This window comes from Gallinula chloropus (assembly GCF_964237585.1).
Source record: "Gallinula chloropus genome assembly, chromosome: 1".
NCBI lineage: Eukaryota > Metazoa > Chordata > Aves > Gruiformes > Rallidae > Gallinula > Gallinula chloropus.
In genome coordinates this window covers 78,662,745-78,680,296 of record NC_140085.1, presented here as the reverse complement: position 1 = coordinate 78,680,296, position 17,552 = coordinate 78,662,745, and positions in this window count along the sequence as shown.

Sequence of the window (17,552 nt, the reverse complement as noted above, 5' to 3'; positions counted from 1 at the left end):
CCTCCGGCGACACCTCCCAGCAGCCCGCCTCCGCCATGCTCCCCCCCATCCAGGCGCCTTTCCCCGCCCCGCCGGCGAAGCCGGTAGGTACAGCTCCCCGCGGGGGGGTTGGGAGTTTTCATCTTCTTTGACAAGCGCCCTCCTCCTCTCCCCCTCCGTCGCTGCCTTCTTTGCTGGCTTTCCCGTTGTCCCCCGCTTCGGTCCCCACCGCGAAAACTTTCCTCGGGCGGCTTTCCAGCCGCCCGGCCCGGCTCCTTGGCTCTCCGGCTCCTTGGCTGGCAGGTCCCTCGCCGCCGCCTCCTCCCTTCGCTCGCACCCCCGGGCTCCGCCGTCCCAAAGCGGTTAGAAACTAAGAGGAAAGGAGAGAGAGAGAGAGAGAGAGAGGAGGAGGAAAGGAAAGGAGAGAACATTAAAGACATTCTCCAGCTGGTGGGGTGTGTGTTTGTTTTTGCTGAAAGTTTGTTTGCAGGCTGTCATCCTGCTGTAGAAGGAACGCGAAAGTATTTATTTTAAGCGCTTCCCAGGTAACCTGCCAAAAATAGGTGTTCTTTGCTTCTCTGGGCTTCGCCCCAGGTTTCACAACTCACTCACTAAACCCCTGGTCTTGCAAAACCTTAGGAGGACCTGCCTTTTTACGTTTTGCGAGGGTTTTTATTCAATTTAAAGTTCGTGTGGTGGACAGTGCTAAGCCAAGGTTTACAGCGCTCCCCTGAAGCAGGAAAGTCTGACAGATGTGGAAAGTGAGGCACAAAGGGTTAAACCCACAGAAAAGACCGTGTCTGATCTTGTGGTGAGGTTCTTCAAGTGCTCTAATAGCAATTTAGCTCTGAAAGTACCTAAAATACTTGGGTACATAGGTTTAGTTAGGTCACTAGTGAATAGTAGACTGGTGCAACATCCAGGTTACCCTTGTGTAGTTATTCTGTTCACATTTATTTTCTTTGGTTTATATAACTTGACTATATTTATTTATTCTGATATTTTTCCTCTCTTCTGATGAAGCTGTTGTGCATTTTGTAAGTGCTTCAATAAAGCACTGCATCAGTATGCATGCTAGTCAGTATTACAGATACAACACATTTACACGAGCTCAAAAAAAAGAGGTAGGCAAGGTACTTGAACATATGTTTATTACAGCTGAAGGAAATACTTGGTGGAGGAAAATATATTTCGAGAATAAACATGCAGACACAACTCAGATTTGAAGTCCCTGACTTAACACGTTTCTCATGTTTGGAGGTGTGTTCAGAAGATGCCCCTGTCTTGTTCTATGGGGGTTTTTTGGGTAGTTTTCTGCTATTGCTAACTCAAAAGACAGAAGTTACTGTGTAATAAGAACTTTAGTCTGACCCCTAATAGCTATTTTAATATCAGTTTTTGTATATATCAGGATGCTGATATAAGGATCACTGGAGTCAGTATTGGAATAACTGGCACAACTTTGTGTTTTATTACTGCATATACTTTTAAAGCACTGCAACAGGAAAGTCTAAAACTACTATGTATGTGCACCCATTATCAAGGTTGTGACTTCTGCAGGAGATTCAAATAAATGGTTCTGCTGCTCCTTTTAAGCAGAGGTGTGAACCTGGCTTTCTCACAGCTTGGGAATGTATGTTAGTTCCTGTTGTATGTGCAGATTATTGCTCTGCCATAGAAAGGCTGAATGACACAATTTTAAGCCCTTTAAATGGTCCGTGGTACAGGAGAACAGAGTGTGCTCAAGATGTACTACTCAGGTTGGCTTTTTCTCCTCCCTGATAGATATTTTTTTTTTCATGGCAATGTTGGCTTATTATAGTCCTGTCACTCATTCCTGCCCCTGTGGCATGGTGGGGCAGCACAGCTTTTTGTGCAGGTGTGTTGTGACACTGAACAGGGAAACAATCGCATCATTGCAGGTCAATAAATGCTACGTTACGGCCATAGTGGATGTTCCCCAGTAACTGAGGAAAGATGCGGGTCTGTTTCAGGACTCCTGCAACTGAGTGAGCGCAAGCAAAATCAGAAGGCGAGAGACTTCACTGTACAGGAGGCTTTGGCATCAATGTTAAGGATGTGGCAGCTCATTCAAAACAAATGCTGAAGTATTCAGTGTTGTACTTGGGGTGTAAATTGTACAGACACTTGTTTTATACCCTTGACAAAGTGAAAACCAGAATCCAGCTCTCTTGTTCCCATTACTGGGACTGAACTACATGAAGGCTTTTCTCACCTCTACAGCAGATGTGATAACTGAATGGGTGTGTTTCCCATGTTACAGGATAAAGTGCCAGGAACTTTTCTTTCTTTTAATGATACAAGTTTCTTCAGAAGACTGTTTGTTGCGTATGTTCTGTATGAATATTTCTTAAAACTTTAGAGAAATGAAGTTTTAATCGAATATTAAACAGCATGGATGTTTCTTTTCTGAAAGACTCCACGTCCCAGAACTAAACGGAATTGAGAAAATTTATAATGTGAGGAATTCATTCATATCCATTCTGAATTAGTTCATCTTACTCATAAACCTTTCTATCAGTTCTCTGCTGCATTTGCATTTTACAAGTGTATATACAAAGATATTTTTTAATTCATTTGCACACAGAGGGCAAATCTCAGATTTCTTTTACATGAGCACCCACATAAAACTCAATGGCAGAAGCTCCTCACCCATCTCAGTAGTTCCATTTTTTAGATTTCAAGCCACAATGAACACTTTTGTTGATCAGCTTATGGAAGCACCTTGAGTAACAGCCAGCCCAAAGGAAAGCACTGTCTGTTAGAGGAAATACTGCAAAGTAAGCCTACATGCTTTATAAATTATTTGCCTAGAGTTGGCCTTTTATATAAAATCTTGTGGCTGAACAGTGTGGTGGATGCAGTAGTAATACCTCTTTAAATTGCCTCAGTTGCTTGCTTGCTTGCTTTGAGTGTGCCTTTCCTTATAAACAACTTGTACAGTTGTCTGTTTCAGTTAACTTCCAGTACTGAATCCATGCTGGCCACCCTGTGTACTGGAATGGTTTTGATTTCATTACCCACAGTTGTAAATGTCTGTAAAAGGGTAGAGGTGCAGAGAGTTCATCCTCTAGTGAGCAGAACCTTATGTGTTAAGTTTCAGGTCTGGTGGTCAAAAATGGGTCAGCTCGGTGCCGCTCATGTTAGAAACGTGTAAACTTTCTTTACATGTGTAAAGCTCTACTATGAAAATAGTAGCCTTCTGCCAGCCATAATGGAAATAAATTATTAACCAGATAAATGACTTTGGTGATGAGCATGGTGGAGGATTGATTTTGAACTGTTTAAGCTAAAAGTTTTCACAAGTCTGCAGGTCAGTGGGTCAGGTGAGGTCACTTTGCATGTCATTCCCAGTTCTATAGGTTAGGACTTCCGTGCCTTGATGCCAGACCTCTGGGAGGTAAAACTGCTTGTGGAGAAAATTAATACCAGAAAAAAAAAATTACTTTCTGTTTTAGCATTTTTCATGCAGCTTAGCTGCTGGAATTAAGGTGGAATTGGGAATATATCACAATCTGTGATCTTTACTCTGTGTACAACCATAAGGCTTTGACCCAAAAAGCAGAGTTAGAAACCACAGGCTGAAGTAGGTGCCAGCTAGGTGTGGCTCAGGTTTTCTAAAGCTTGCTGAGGCTTGCATCCCTACAGAATTAATTCCCTTTTGGCTTGTGAAGTAATGTTTTCCAGAGAAGACCTGTCTTTTAAAGCCCACTAGCCACCAAATCTTCAGGTAAATTTTACATCTGTTACTCTAAACTGCTTCCATAGACGTGAACAGGTCTAGAACCACAGCAGAACTAACAAAACTCAAAAGTGTTTATGCCAGAAAGAAGACATGATACAGCATAATCCCAGTAATTTTGTGTGGTGTAGTGGAAAAGATGAAAACTCTTCTCCTCTTGAAAATGGTGAGCTGGTCTTGGAGGTAAGTTTTTATATTTAGTGATTGAAATTTTATGTTGCTAGCCATGGGAAAGTGGAGGTTTTATCAGAAATTACAAATGTGATGTGTGATTAATTGCTGCTAGTACTCAGGAAGAGTCACATTGTAAAACAAAACTTTGTAGCATCTCACACATTTCTCACTGCCTCTGAAACTTCATATCCCCCACAGTGTCATGAAAGGTTTGGCAGTCTCATGATATGCCTCCTAGTTATAACGCTTAGCAGTAAGGACATTATGAGAGAGTCACTTGTGTTACAGCTGCTGTTACCACTTCTAGGATTCTGCTCCTAAAGTTTGGATACCACATTGTCTAGTGAGAATAGTTTATGGTCAGTGGTTGTGGGAATGAAATCTGAGGCATCTAAACCTAAATGCTTACGGCATGTATCATCTACTGTTGATACAAATACATGTCTTTTCTTCATAACATGAAGAGTGTGCTCAGAATCTTAAATAAATAAAAAAAAAAAAAACCCTTGGGTTGTGTGATTCTTGGGTAAACAGAGGACTTTGGGTTATGGAAGCATCAACACCAATGTTACATTACTGAAAGAGCAACTGTCAAGTTGCTTTTCAGTTTCTTACTTAAGTAATTAAGTACATAAAACATCTACTGGTTTAACATCTGTTCTAAACAAACTTTGCGACACAGATTATCTTTTGAATCTGTAACTATGAAGGGACGACTAGCACATGGGAAAGGCCTCTACATTCCACTGTAATGTGAATGTTAAAGCATAAAACTGGTCCCATCATATGGCTTGGACTGCCCTATGGAAGCTTTAAAAATGCCTTTTTGAATAATTAAGGTGTTAATGACAAGAGGCAAGAGATTTTAAATGATATATATCTTCCATATATATAATAATTGTAAATTCTAATTGTAGATGGTATTCTGCTCTGCTTGACTCTCATGTAAGAGAATTTTCTATGTAGTTAAGCATTCAACTTGAATTAAGTTCAGTAAAATCTGATTGGAAGGCTGAATGCTTGCAGAGGGTGCTTATATGCAAATCCCAATATAAAGATTATATTTATTTATTTTTAGTGCCATGGGGAATGTTATCTCAAATTAAGCTGTTCTATTTGTAACAAAAATACAAACCACATCTTTAACTATGTATCTAATTTCTTTAATTTACATTAACAGATTAAACACCACATACAGAGAAAATTATTAATAATCTCAGAAGAGGTAAAAAACCTTGAAATCTCTCTCTGTAGCTGTCCAGAAAGCAATATTGCTGGTTGAAATAATTCAGTGTTAAAGATTTTCTTCCCCCCTTTGGTACTGGAAGAAAAATACTTATTTTTCAGATAAGCTTTACCAGAGTTTTAAAATCAAATAGGGAGTATCATCTTAGAGTAATTAAATAATCTTGTCATTCAGGAGTATTTGCTTAAGATTTAGAAAGCTCATGTCCTGAATCAGAACAGAGATTTTAAATTCTACCTACCTCCTACATTTCAGGTGACTGCAGTGCTCTTAGGGGATGATAACTGTTTTTATTCTCTGTCATTGATCTATTTATACAAGAAGGTGGGATTTTTGTTTTTACTTAAAGCTACATTAAAAATATTGTAAGGAGCCCTCACATTTGAGGCAATAACAAACTTTGCCACCAAGCTAATGGGTACATTGATTTTATTTCCTCACTTAAATTTCCATCTCTTAGTTGAGAAGAATTTTGACTAAGGCAAATTGTTATTTTTAAACTGGTTCTGGTTCTTAATACTCGGATTGAGATTCTGAAAGAGTTGCCATTGGTTTCACTGACAGACTAAAGTAAAAAACAAGCATTCAGGTTTTGTTGTGAGTATGGAGAAACTGTGAAGCAGTATCAAACAGTGGGAATAATTTCATTCAGATTCTCATTCACAGTTAAAACTACAGAAAATCTATCTTGGTTTTCCTAATGTGTCTGGATGAAGGGTCAGAAGGCTTATTAAAAACACCTCAGGATGAACACTGTTGATTTTCAAAGGGCAATTCCACTAACAGACATTGGCACTGTCCTGCCTATAATAACATACAAGATTAGTACTGCGTACCTTCATGAGCCTGTTTGGATGTTCATAGGTAAAGAAAGTGAGCTGTCAAAAAAATCATACTCAGAAAAGTACGTAGTGAAAAAGTACTGACACCATTTCCATCAACTGGAGAAAAAAATTATGAACTGACACCCTATGAGCAAATAAGAATTGACTACTTTCTGGAAAGAGAGAGGGAAAGAAGAAGGGAAGGGAAGGGAAGGGAAGGGAAGGGAAGGGAAGGGAAGGGAAGGGAAGGGAAGGGAAGGGAAGGGAAGGGAAGGGAAGGGAAGGGAAGGGAAGGGAAGGGAAGGGAAGGGAAGGGAAGGGAAGGGAAGGGAAGGGAAGGGAAGGGAAGGGAAGGGAAGGGAAGGGAAGGGAAGGGAAGGGAAGGGAAGGGAAGGGAAGGGAGGGGAAGGGAAGGGAAGGGAAGGGAAGGGACTATCTACTTTAATGTCTCTTTTTTTTTATACATTATGAAAGAAATAGGTTGGTTTGTGATGTGAAGAGTATTCAGCATATCAGAAAAGCAATCCAACTTGTATATACATTACTTTTCCTACAATCTAGAAAGAAGTGTCCCTTGCACAAAAATTGCAGAAACTGCAACTGATCTGTTTTCCTCAAAATATAGGAAAGAATTAGGGCCCTGGCAAGAGGTGATATGAGCACAGTGTTACATTACAAGTTTTCACTGACAGTGAAGTAGGAGAAACAGATCATCATGAACTTTGAAATTGATTGGAGAACCCATCACTATTAAAGCTTAGGGCTGAAAATGACACCCAACCTATTCCTGCTGTGATGGCAGATGCTTTGTAGTGGTCATTGATGTTTGTTCCATCTACAGCATGATTAAAGTCCTACTGCCAGTTCTCAATAAGTTACAGGGAGATAAACTAGTGTTTGAGTTTACAGCATTTTAATCTTTCTGCAGTAAAATGCCAACACGTAGGTTCTTATCTCAAGCAAACGTAAGATATGTTGATCTGTAATGAAATAAGGTCTTTCTGCATGGTACTTAAGATGTTAGTGTTGAGCTATAATGTCTTACCCTCTGCTTGGGGCCCTTCAAGTTTAATGTCAGCTCTTTGCAATAATCAGGAGATGCTTCAGGTTGCTTCCATCATTTTAGAGATGAAGGAAAACTCCAGCTGAGCATGTTTCTTGTCATCTGCAATTCTCCCAGCTTTCAAAATCACATCTCCTGCATTTTTTGATTGTAGATACGTTTCTGAAAAATCTGTGTGTTTGAACAGTATGGCAGAGGATGTTATTTTTTTTCCCCAGTGAGGCTTATCTGTCTATAAATTCATGACTTGAATCATTATGGGATATGAAATGGAGGGGCACAGTTCCTTTTTAAACATTTTATGTTTTCATATTATATATTTAGTATAGTTTTTAATGCTTGCTTGTGTTATGTAATTTATCATGTTTGTAAGCGCTGTGACACATTATCTTTTAGTTGAGGTATTTATTAGATCCCAATATAAATAAGCAATTACTAAACTCATTGTTTCTGCCAGATTAGTACTGTGACTGAAGTTCAGAGTGTTTTCAAGCTGAAGTTATGTCCAGCACCTATTAGAGGAATAAAGTAGAAACTTAAAATAGTCATCAACATTTACTCATAGCTTCTTGTTCTACGGGAGATGTTCAGTCTCTGTGCTAAATGTATCAGAATCTATGAAACAGCTGTTTCTGCTTCTGTGGATGCTGTGGTCTGGATTCAAGGAAACACTCAAGATTCAGTGTTCATCTTAAGGTGATAGAAGATAGTTTGCATCCAGCTCTTCCCCTGTTACTTCCTGTGGACTCTTTTGACTTCCATAGCATTAAATATTACAGTCTTGTGATCCCTTGATTGAGCAGATCAGCTTGCTAATCTGATATAAAAATAAATTTTAAAAAACCCCAAATGCTATTGCATTTGATTTTAACTTGGATCAATCAACTGACTTGACTCAATACTGGATCACAAGAAGTTGTATAAGGAAGGGTGTGTAGTATCTAGCCACGAGCAGGATGAAGAGCATGCCTGCCGCTCTCAGAAACAGCCTGCAGTTGACACAGCTTGGGCAAATATTAGCTTAACAAGTCCATGGACCATCTGGTCTGCACCCCAAGATGCTGAGACAGCTCTCTATCTTATTTGAAAGGTCATGGAGATTGGCATGTCTTTGATGATGGGAAAAAGGTAAGTCTTACGCTTATCATCAAGAAAAGCAGAGCTCACTTTGGTTCTTGCAAAGTCTTGGAGAGATTTCCACTGGGAAGTTGTTTCTGTGCTCACAAGAGAGAAAGACGACTGGGGTCAGTGAGTGTGGATTTCAAAGGTACCATGATTTACCAAAGGCAATTCACATTTGACCAGCCTGACTGCCTTCTATTATAAAATGCCTACGTGTGTCCCACAGTATTCTTCCATTCATGCTGGGGCACCATGGTCTGGATGGGTAGAAAACTGGATGGGTAAAAACCAGGTTAGATGGTGGGGTTCAGAAGGTAGTGGTTAATAGGTCATGATCTACCTCATGGCCAGTAACAATGGAGTCCCCCAAGGGCTAAGCTGAGACCTCTCCATCACCTGGAAGAGGTGGCAGCTTGCACTCTTGTGTAAGTTTCAGATGACACTAAATTGGATGTACTAGTTAGCAATCTGAGTGCAAAGCTGCCACTAAGGATGACCCAGAGAGGCCATCAGAAGGGGCCGCCAGGATCCTCGTGGGGCTCAGCGGGGCTGAAGGCAGCACCCTGCTCCAGGGAGGCTGAGCCCCAGCACCAGGCTAGGGCCTGCCTCCCTGGGGACCAGTTCTGCCCAAAGGAGCCTGGCGGGCAGTGGCTGGGCACGAGCCAACAGGGCCCTGGCAGCAGAAGTGGGCCCTACCCACAGGGACATGGGCAGTCACTTGTGGGAAGAAAGGCATTGACCATGCTGCTCACTGCTTGTCAGACCATCTCTGGAAAAATGCATTTGTTTTTGCCGTTCTCTACTCCCTCACCCCATGCAAGAATACTGACTAACTGGAACAAGCTCAGCAGAAGACCACCAAGATGGCCAGGGACATGGAGCACCTGCCCTGTGAGGAGAGGGACCTAACAGACCCCTAGTAGCTATGAGGAGCTTATCAAGAAGTTGAAGCCAGGCAACTCACAGTGTTGCATGGTGGGAGGACAAGAAATAGCAGACTTAAATTGAAAATGAAGAGTTTCAGACCTGATATAAGAAAAATAATTTCTGTCATAAGGACAGTCAGGCAATGGAAACAGATTACCCATCCTCATGGACAAGCTGATAAAGTATAAGCCACTTAAATGGCCAGTGAGGTGAACTGAAAACTGTCTGAACTCCTGGGCTCAAAGGGTTGTGATCAGTGTCACAAAATCCAGGACAAGTCCAGTTGCCAGTGGTGTACCCCAGTGGTCAATAATGAGGCCAATATTGTTTATTATCTTCACTAAAAACCTAGGTGGTGTGACAGTTTCTCACTGTACTCTCAGCAAGTTTGTAGATGGTGCAAAACTGGAATGAGAGTTAATTAACCACAGTTACACTTCTATTCAGAGGGGCCTGGACAGGTTGGAGACCTCATGAGGTTCCAACAAATGGACAAGCCAAGTACTGCTTTACAGGAAAGGTGCTGGGGTCCAGGTGGACAAGAAGTTCATCATGTGATGAACAATGTGCCCTTGCAGCAGAGTCAACATCATCCTGGGCTGCATTAGGAAAAGACCTTGTCATCATCTGCTGGGAAAGTGTGAAGAAGATGGAGCCAGACTATTTTGTCATATACAGTGACAGAACAAGAGGCAAAATTAAATACAGGAAATTCAATTTAAACATAAGGAAAAAAAATACTGTAAAAGTGACTGAATATGGGAACAGGTTGCCCAGAAACAGGGTTAGTATCTCATCCTTGGAGATACTAAAAACTCAACTGGATGGAGTACTGAGCAACCTGCTTTACCTGCCACTGCTTTGAGTAGGGGAGTTGAACTAGACAGCCTTCAAAGGTTTCTTCCAAATATTCCTAGGATTTTCTAGGAACCGTCAGTTTCTTCAGCCATTCTATAATTCTAAAAGATTTGCTTTCCAAAAAAGTATTTTGATAGACAAAGGTGACAAATGCAAATGCAGTGCTCTGTTACTTCAAGCAGAGGAACTCAGTTGACCCGATTACATTTAAATTTGAGACGGCATATAGAAATGTGTTTTTGCAATGTAATGCTGTGTCTGTGCATAGAACTGTAACATGTAATGAGAGAGTCCTGCCCTTTAAATCTAAACTGTAAGAAAAAATACAGTGAATTGGACCACAGGGTGGCTAGTTTCACTCTTTTTTCTGGTAGTATCTAAAACTTCAAGACTGTCCAAATAGAAATGGTTATATTTGCTTTACTGTAAATACCCAGTTTTGTGGAAACCTTTTTTATTTGATTGTAAACTTAGTTGAATGTCCACCTGAGTTCATTTCCATTGCAATTATGGTTGAGTCACACAAAAAAAAAATTCTTTAAAAGACCGTGGAAGGTCTTCTTTAAGGTACCATTATTCCAAGATGTATTTCATATGCAAAGGTGCAGGGCACTCTAAAATCTATTAGCCAGAATAGTCAAGTCATAATACAGCTATGTGATTTTGCTTATGCTCTTTAATTGGCATGTGTGCCTTCTAGAATAGTCCCAAGGAATTTGCACAAAGTATAAATACAGTTATTTCTTACGTGTTGTAGTGTCATTCTAGTTAGAACACTCCAGCAGTTCTCAGTAGAATGGCCCTTGGAAAACCATAGAAAACTAGCAGTTAAAACCCTGAGGTTTTGTTTTGAATTTTAGAGGGTTTTTTAATAAACCTTCTGACACTAAAGCCTACAATTTGGTTTAATTTTTTAATGGTTTTTTTTTCTAATTAAGTGCATCATATTTTCATTTAATGCAACTTAATGTTTTACTAAATGTAGTTTAATTGGAATAAAATGTTTACAGTCCTGAGATGTGGAGTTCTGCTGCAGATAAAAATAGTACCAAGTAATTATTTTGGTTATGTTTTATATGTAGATAAAAACTGACATTCTGAAGTTATTATGATCCAAATTACTATTAATAATAATATTGTTTATGTACCTTTTGAATTTTTCTCTGTTTGGGCAGTGGAAAACGTTACAGTTTAGTATGGCCAACATTACTTTCAGGTTCTCACTAGGGGTTTTGTTTTGCTTGATGCAGTGGAGAATGTGAGCATTTCAGGGTTAGAGTGATAAATTTCTAAGCGTTGCCATTGGAATTAAAACAAAAGCCACAAAATACTTTTCTTGGTCTGAAATTTAGCAGGAGCTGGCCTGACTCAAAATTGACTTGACAGAGCCACATTGAAAGTGTATCTTGTTGCTAAGATCTGAAAAGGACCCAGTTTATTAAAACTTACTGAGTGGCAGTGTACTGAAAAACACTTTTTTAGGAGATCTTGCATCTCTCTGGCTTGGAAATGAAAAGGGGAAAGCACAGCATGTTCACAGAAAGCTTTTGGGTTTGGGTTGCCTTTGTTGTTTGTTTGGGGTTTTGTTTGGGTTTGTTTTGTTTTGTTTTGTTTTTCTTGAGGGCAATGTATAAATTTATTACTGAACCATTTTCTGGACTTTATTTGACCGTGAGAAGTTCTTGCACATAGGCTCTCATGGGAAAATCATAAATTATTTTGTTCTCATGAATATAGTGAGGATAATAGTTAAAAAAAAAAAATCAAATGTAGCTGTAGGATTGTGGAATTGGGGAATAGACACAAGCCCCACATATATACCATTACCGAGCATATTGTAGAGACATTAACGGGGCTTATGACTGTGAGGAAAAATATACCTTAGGATTAACATCTGAATCTTGAATTGTTATCTTTGCTTCATGTGCCCACAGCTGTTGACAGCTGCTAAAAGAAGCAGGAGGGAAAAGAATAGAAACACATTCATCAGCAGGTACCTGCATCATGTAAATACTCAGTTACAGCTAGTTTGTTTCATACTTAATTTCTTAGGGTTTTTAATAAGCTCAGGTTCTATATGAAGCTTGAATTAGTGTATAGAAAACTGTAACTGCTCAGAACCCTTGGATGCGGCGATGACAACTCAGCGTGTGGAGTGGGAAGATCCTCTTTGTTTCTAATAGAGGTAGACAACTTGAAAAAGATGTATTGAAAAGCGGGAGCCCAACAGGCTGTTACTGAAAGGGTTTGCTGTGGCAGACAAACCAAACGGGTGGAAAGACATCCATCTTAGCATGTTATGCCGCGGACCACTTTTTGTGGTAAATTATTGCAGTGGAGGTTATGAATTTTGAATTTGAAACTTACATAAGAATTAATTACGTCGTTCCTCCTCTTTTAGCTCTGTTTCCCTTTTGAGGCCTGTTGGCCTCTCAGAATCAATCACTGCCCAGAGGGCAATGAAATGGCAGAGGTTTAGTGGCCCTGCAACTCAATGATTTGCATTACAATGTTGCTGCTACATCTAAAGGCCTCAAGTGTTTTCACTGTAGCTGGGGAGCAGCTGGGGATTAATCCGAGTTTGGTGAGTAAAGATTGTTGCGCCTGTGACAGGTAACTTCGAGGGTGGTGAGGAGTAGCCTGGGAGCACACGTGGCACATGCTAATACATCCGCAGTTGAACATTCATTTTTGCTTTGAGTATCCTGATAAAACGGCAAGGACGTTGCCAGAAATTATCAGGTCAGGAGGGAAAACAAGACTGTGCCCTTGTGATTTGTGACTGAGTGTGCATGACAACTAGCAAAAGCGGATTTTCAGCTGAAAGGGTCCTGAGGCATCTAGGAAATTACTGCGGTTTAGGAATGGTTAATGCAACGTTACCTGTTAGAAAAAGTGCGGCTGCTGGCTTTTCCATGCACTTACTTTGATATGTTTCTTTATTTTCTCAAAGTAACCTCAATTACTGATTTTCCCTGTTTTATATGCCTGATTTTTTTCCTTAAAGGAAATAATGATAAATCACATTTTAGTTTACATGGGAACAGCAAGTTCCCTGCAGCCCACAGATCATGACCTTAATGTGTCAGGAATTGTAAAACAACTACCTTAGCTTTTGGAGGGCAGACAGGAGTGGCATTTTGTGAGTCCTTCCTTCTCAGGAATCTCACTGTCTCACTGTTCTGTTGCTGAATAGGTTTGGGCATGGCTGTGCTGAGTATGTGACTCTGTACCAAACTGACTTCAGTGATGTCTTCTCCATCATCTCTCCCACAGCCTTAGATTCTGATTGTCCAGAACCTGCAGGTCACTGTAGACCCACCGCTGCTTGTAAAATGCAGCCTTAGGCTGTGGGCTGCGCTTGCTTGCTAGATATGGCTTAAAGTCAGATATTCTACTTTATTATACAAATGATGTTCAGATTCTGCTGAGATAGAGTAGGTGGTTTGGTTTGTTTGGTTGGGTTTTTTTTTTCCCTATCATATCTTTGGCTTGGTTTATTAAAAAAATCATAGACCCTTCTGTTTGTTGAACAGAAATCAAATGGATGTAGGTCTTTAGTGACCTGAGTTAGGTCAACAAGGATATCTTCTGCTTGTCTAAATCATACTGAGATTTTTTATGATCATTTTGTGTGTTATAAGACTATGATTTATAAAATAAGTGCTATCAAGAGCCTCATCCCGTTCCTGCTGAATTTGGTGGCTGGTTTTGCTATTGCTTTTCAATGGTGGTAGGATTGATGGCTGAAACTGAGCAGCTGCTGAAAGGTTAGTTTTAAAGTAGACTTGTGGTCAGAAAAGCAAAGTGACTTGTCAAGCTGACATCCTGGGAGCACTACATTTATTTTTTCTCAGTGATTTCCAGACCAAATCTGCTCACTTTACAAGTCAAACACTTTTTGTTGACTTCCAGAACTGCAAAGTCAGCCTCAGTCTCAAAAACCAAACCTCTTACTTCTGCTTCAGTCTGCACAAGATTCTGCATTTAGACCATGGTTGACATGTAACTGATGTATGAATGAACACAGCCTGTCTGTCTCTACGTCTGCCCTGGCTAGCTCTGGAGGGTGAGACCTGCCACAGTAAAAATTTGTTAGGAAAGTAAATTGAGAGTAAACTTGTAAAGGTAAGGAGATATACTAAGGAAGTAAGAGCCGTTTATAAAACTTTCTTCTTATTGCTCCTTCACTTCAGTCCTTAATTTCTGCCATGGTAACGATTCATTGTTTTCAGATTGCTCTAGTCTGGGACTACAGAGTCTAAACTGTTTTACTTGTAAAATATGTTTTCCAGAAGTGCTTAAATTTTACTATAAAAATAATGATTTCAAGATCAGTTTAAGACTTCAGAAACCACAACTGAATGAGGTGACTTCTCCTAGGACATATTTTTTGTTAAGGATTCACTGAGTTACACGGGGACATGGATTGGAGATCTAATGCAGTTTATTCTTTAAAAGCTCTTAGCATTATATGATCACAGGAGAAAATTCAGCAGATGCTGGTCTGTCATATCTGTGCCTTAATCTGACCCTGACCTCAAGCATCTTGATTAGGCTCCTGAGAAAACACATACATCATCTGATCGTAAACTGCTTGTTTGATGAATATACTGCAGTTAAAATGTATGCTTAATGCTGAAGTTAAGGCCAGAGCTCTTCCCTTCCATCACAAGCGCACCAAGGACAAAGAGGTTTCTTTAAAGCTTCGCAGTGATTAACATAGTCCAGAGCAGCATGTCATCTTCCTAATAAAGGAATAAACCAGGACTACTGTTTCAGAGTTAAAAAAGTAAAGTAGCTTCCACTCCTGATTTTTGCAGTGCTTGTGGGCTGTTCTAGAAATTCTTCTGTGTCTTTATTTTGTTGGTTATCACAAAGAACAGTAGTCATTCCAGTGCCTGAATGTCTGTGTGCATGCTTATTGATGATGATGTGCCTATGACAGATGCATATTTTAAAGACATATACTAATTTCTACCATACTTTATACCACACATCCTCTCTTGAGTAACGCTTTGTGGAACTTAAGCCTGCTGTCTGGAAGTATAGCTATTTTTAAGGGCAGCCAAGTATTAATGTGTCTTCTGTAATGTGAGCATATGCTAAGTCAGCTCTTTGAAAGCTACAAAATCTTGTCAGATTTTTACCGTGGGAGATTTTTTTTCCTGCTTTCTCTAGGTATTTTTTTCATTCATCAAATTCGCCACCAGTGAAGGGTCACAAAAGGACTGGTGTTTGTCTTCCTCTCTAGAGTTCTTCCTTTCTTCTGTAAATTGCAGAATTGCTTAGGGAATTTGTTCATCTACTACAGGTAAGGTTTGGTTTGTTATTTTCTTTTTTTTTTAAATGAGTGTGGCTAGATAGGGGAAGAGCTGCGTTTTGGCTTTGTTCTACAGCCTTGGTTGCTGGTAAGCCTTTGATGGGCAGGGGAAGATGGCCCCTCCTCAGGGAATGGCTGAGCATGGGCAGGTGAGAAAAGTTTTGTGAGACAGCTGGGTGGCACAGAGAATGGGATAGAGGAAGCAAGAGGCAGGCAGGAGGCTGGAGAGTAAAAGCAAGTGAAGAAGAGCAGGGAGCTTTCCTTTAAGAGGGATTCTCAGAAATGATATGGAGGTGGTAGAAAGAGGGTTTTTTGGAGCTCAGGAGGTTTCTTCCAGCCAGCAGCTGCTGAATGAGAAGGAAAGGCTGATTGAGTTCTCATCTTTAAGAACACTGCCCTCAGGTTGCAGGTTGGTTTCAAACGTTTTTGTTTAGTGTCCTACCCTACAGATGTGAATTTCTTTTGGGGGCTTTTTTTTTTCTTTTTCTTTTCATTAATTATTTTGGGTACCCTCCAGTCAGAAGTTACAAGTGTTTGATGTCTATTGATGTGCTCATTTCTTAAAGAAATTTGGTGATTTGCTTTTCACATTGTGGTAAGGTTTGGTTGTGTGTTTATGTGGTAGCATCCTGTATTCCCTCTGTATTGAGTCATGTGGTCTTTTCAACAACTGTGATCTCTTTCCCGTTATGTAAAAAAGCCTATTTTCAAGCATGTAGTAAAAATGGTCTATGCATGCATCCAGTTTGATGAATCAAATCCATCGATCCACTCTGTCCCATGTTATTGTTTTGCTGTGCATGCATAGCTCAGCTCTGTAGTACAATGAAGTTTGTTTTCTAAAAGTAGCCTTAAAAGACAACCAAACAAAAAAGAAATAACCCAGAAGGAAGGACAGAATGCTCTAAAACCTCTTTCCCTCCCCCACTTGGGAAAACAAACAAACAGAATCACTGGAGTGTATGGAATCACTCAAGTTAATGGCATATTAACCTCAGCTCTGCTTCTATGCTTGTGCAGTAGTTGAACATCCAAGGGTTCCTCTCTGATAAAAGAACCCCTAAATCTTTCAGGTAACAGCAAGTTTATGTTTTAGAGACATACACAGAGCAAAAACGTGCTTAAGCTTATTGACTCAGATTTCTCTGCTTGTTCAAAGAAAGATAGTAATACATGTTGTGTAAAGACATTAATTGGGAGGTGTGTTGTATACAAGTTGTGCGTGCCCTGTATCCTGCTGCAGAGGTGGATGAGCCATAAGAAACTGTTTTGCGTGATCAGGAAATGTAAAATGCGTTAAGTTCTGCTGCTGACAGAACATCAAAAAAGCCCTTGCTTTAGCAGTTTGTAATGACTCATCCCCTTATCTGTGCCATTAATCCAATTCTGTGGGCCAAGAAGTTATTATTGTCCTCACCATACTTATTCATATGGTCTCGTGAGTTTCCTGGTGAAATGATTTGTTTATGAGCAGGGATACCACATTAGTAAGGCTGAAGTGTCATTGTAGTTTAGGATTGAAGATGGACAGCCCCAGGTTTTCTTCAAGGGAGAGGATTAAACCTAAAAAGTCAGTCCCGGTTTGCTTTTACATGAATATTACTTCTCTCTTTCTCACAATACTTGTGTACAGAGCTTGAGTGTGTGTTTATGGTGTTACTGATGTTAGACAAATGCAGATAAATGGTGTTTTTCTCTTTCTAATTTGTGCATTGTAACAGTAATATGCTCTTCCTATACATAAGCAAATGAGTTTACCCAGTTCTTAATTTACACCTGATTTAAATCTTGACTACCATCCAAGCTTATGTGAATACCGTTCTTATAGTAGAGTTTGCAGAAATGAGTATGCAGGTAACTATATGGAGTTAATGTGGGGGATGAGAAACCAGGTGCTACATTAGTTAAAAACTGCCAAGTGTGTGCCAGAAGTTTTAGGATTTAGGTCTGCTTCCATGTCACCTGACTTCCCCAAAACATCAGTAATGCGTAGCTCTGCTAGGCTGCTCTTCCAAGTTGTGAAAGATTACCTCTGTAGAACTAACTGTCACATATAGCTGCCGAAATAAGCAAGGGAAGGCTGAGTTTTACCATCTCAAGAGTTCTCTGCGCTCTCTAGGCATATCTCTTGTGTGTGATTATTTAAAGTAATTCCTGCCAATACATTTAATACGAGTTAATATAAATATTTCAGTGTCGTGTATTATGGCTGTTAAAGTACCTGTTGATGTGGCATTTTCAGTAAGTAATCTTGATGCATCAAGTGGATGCTG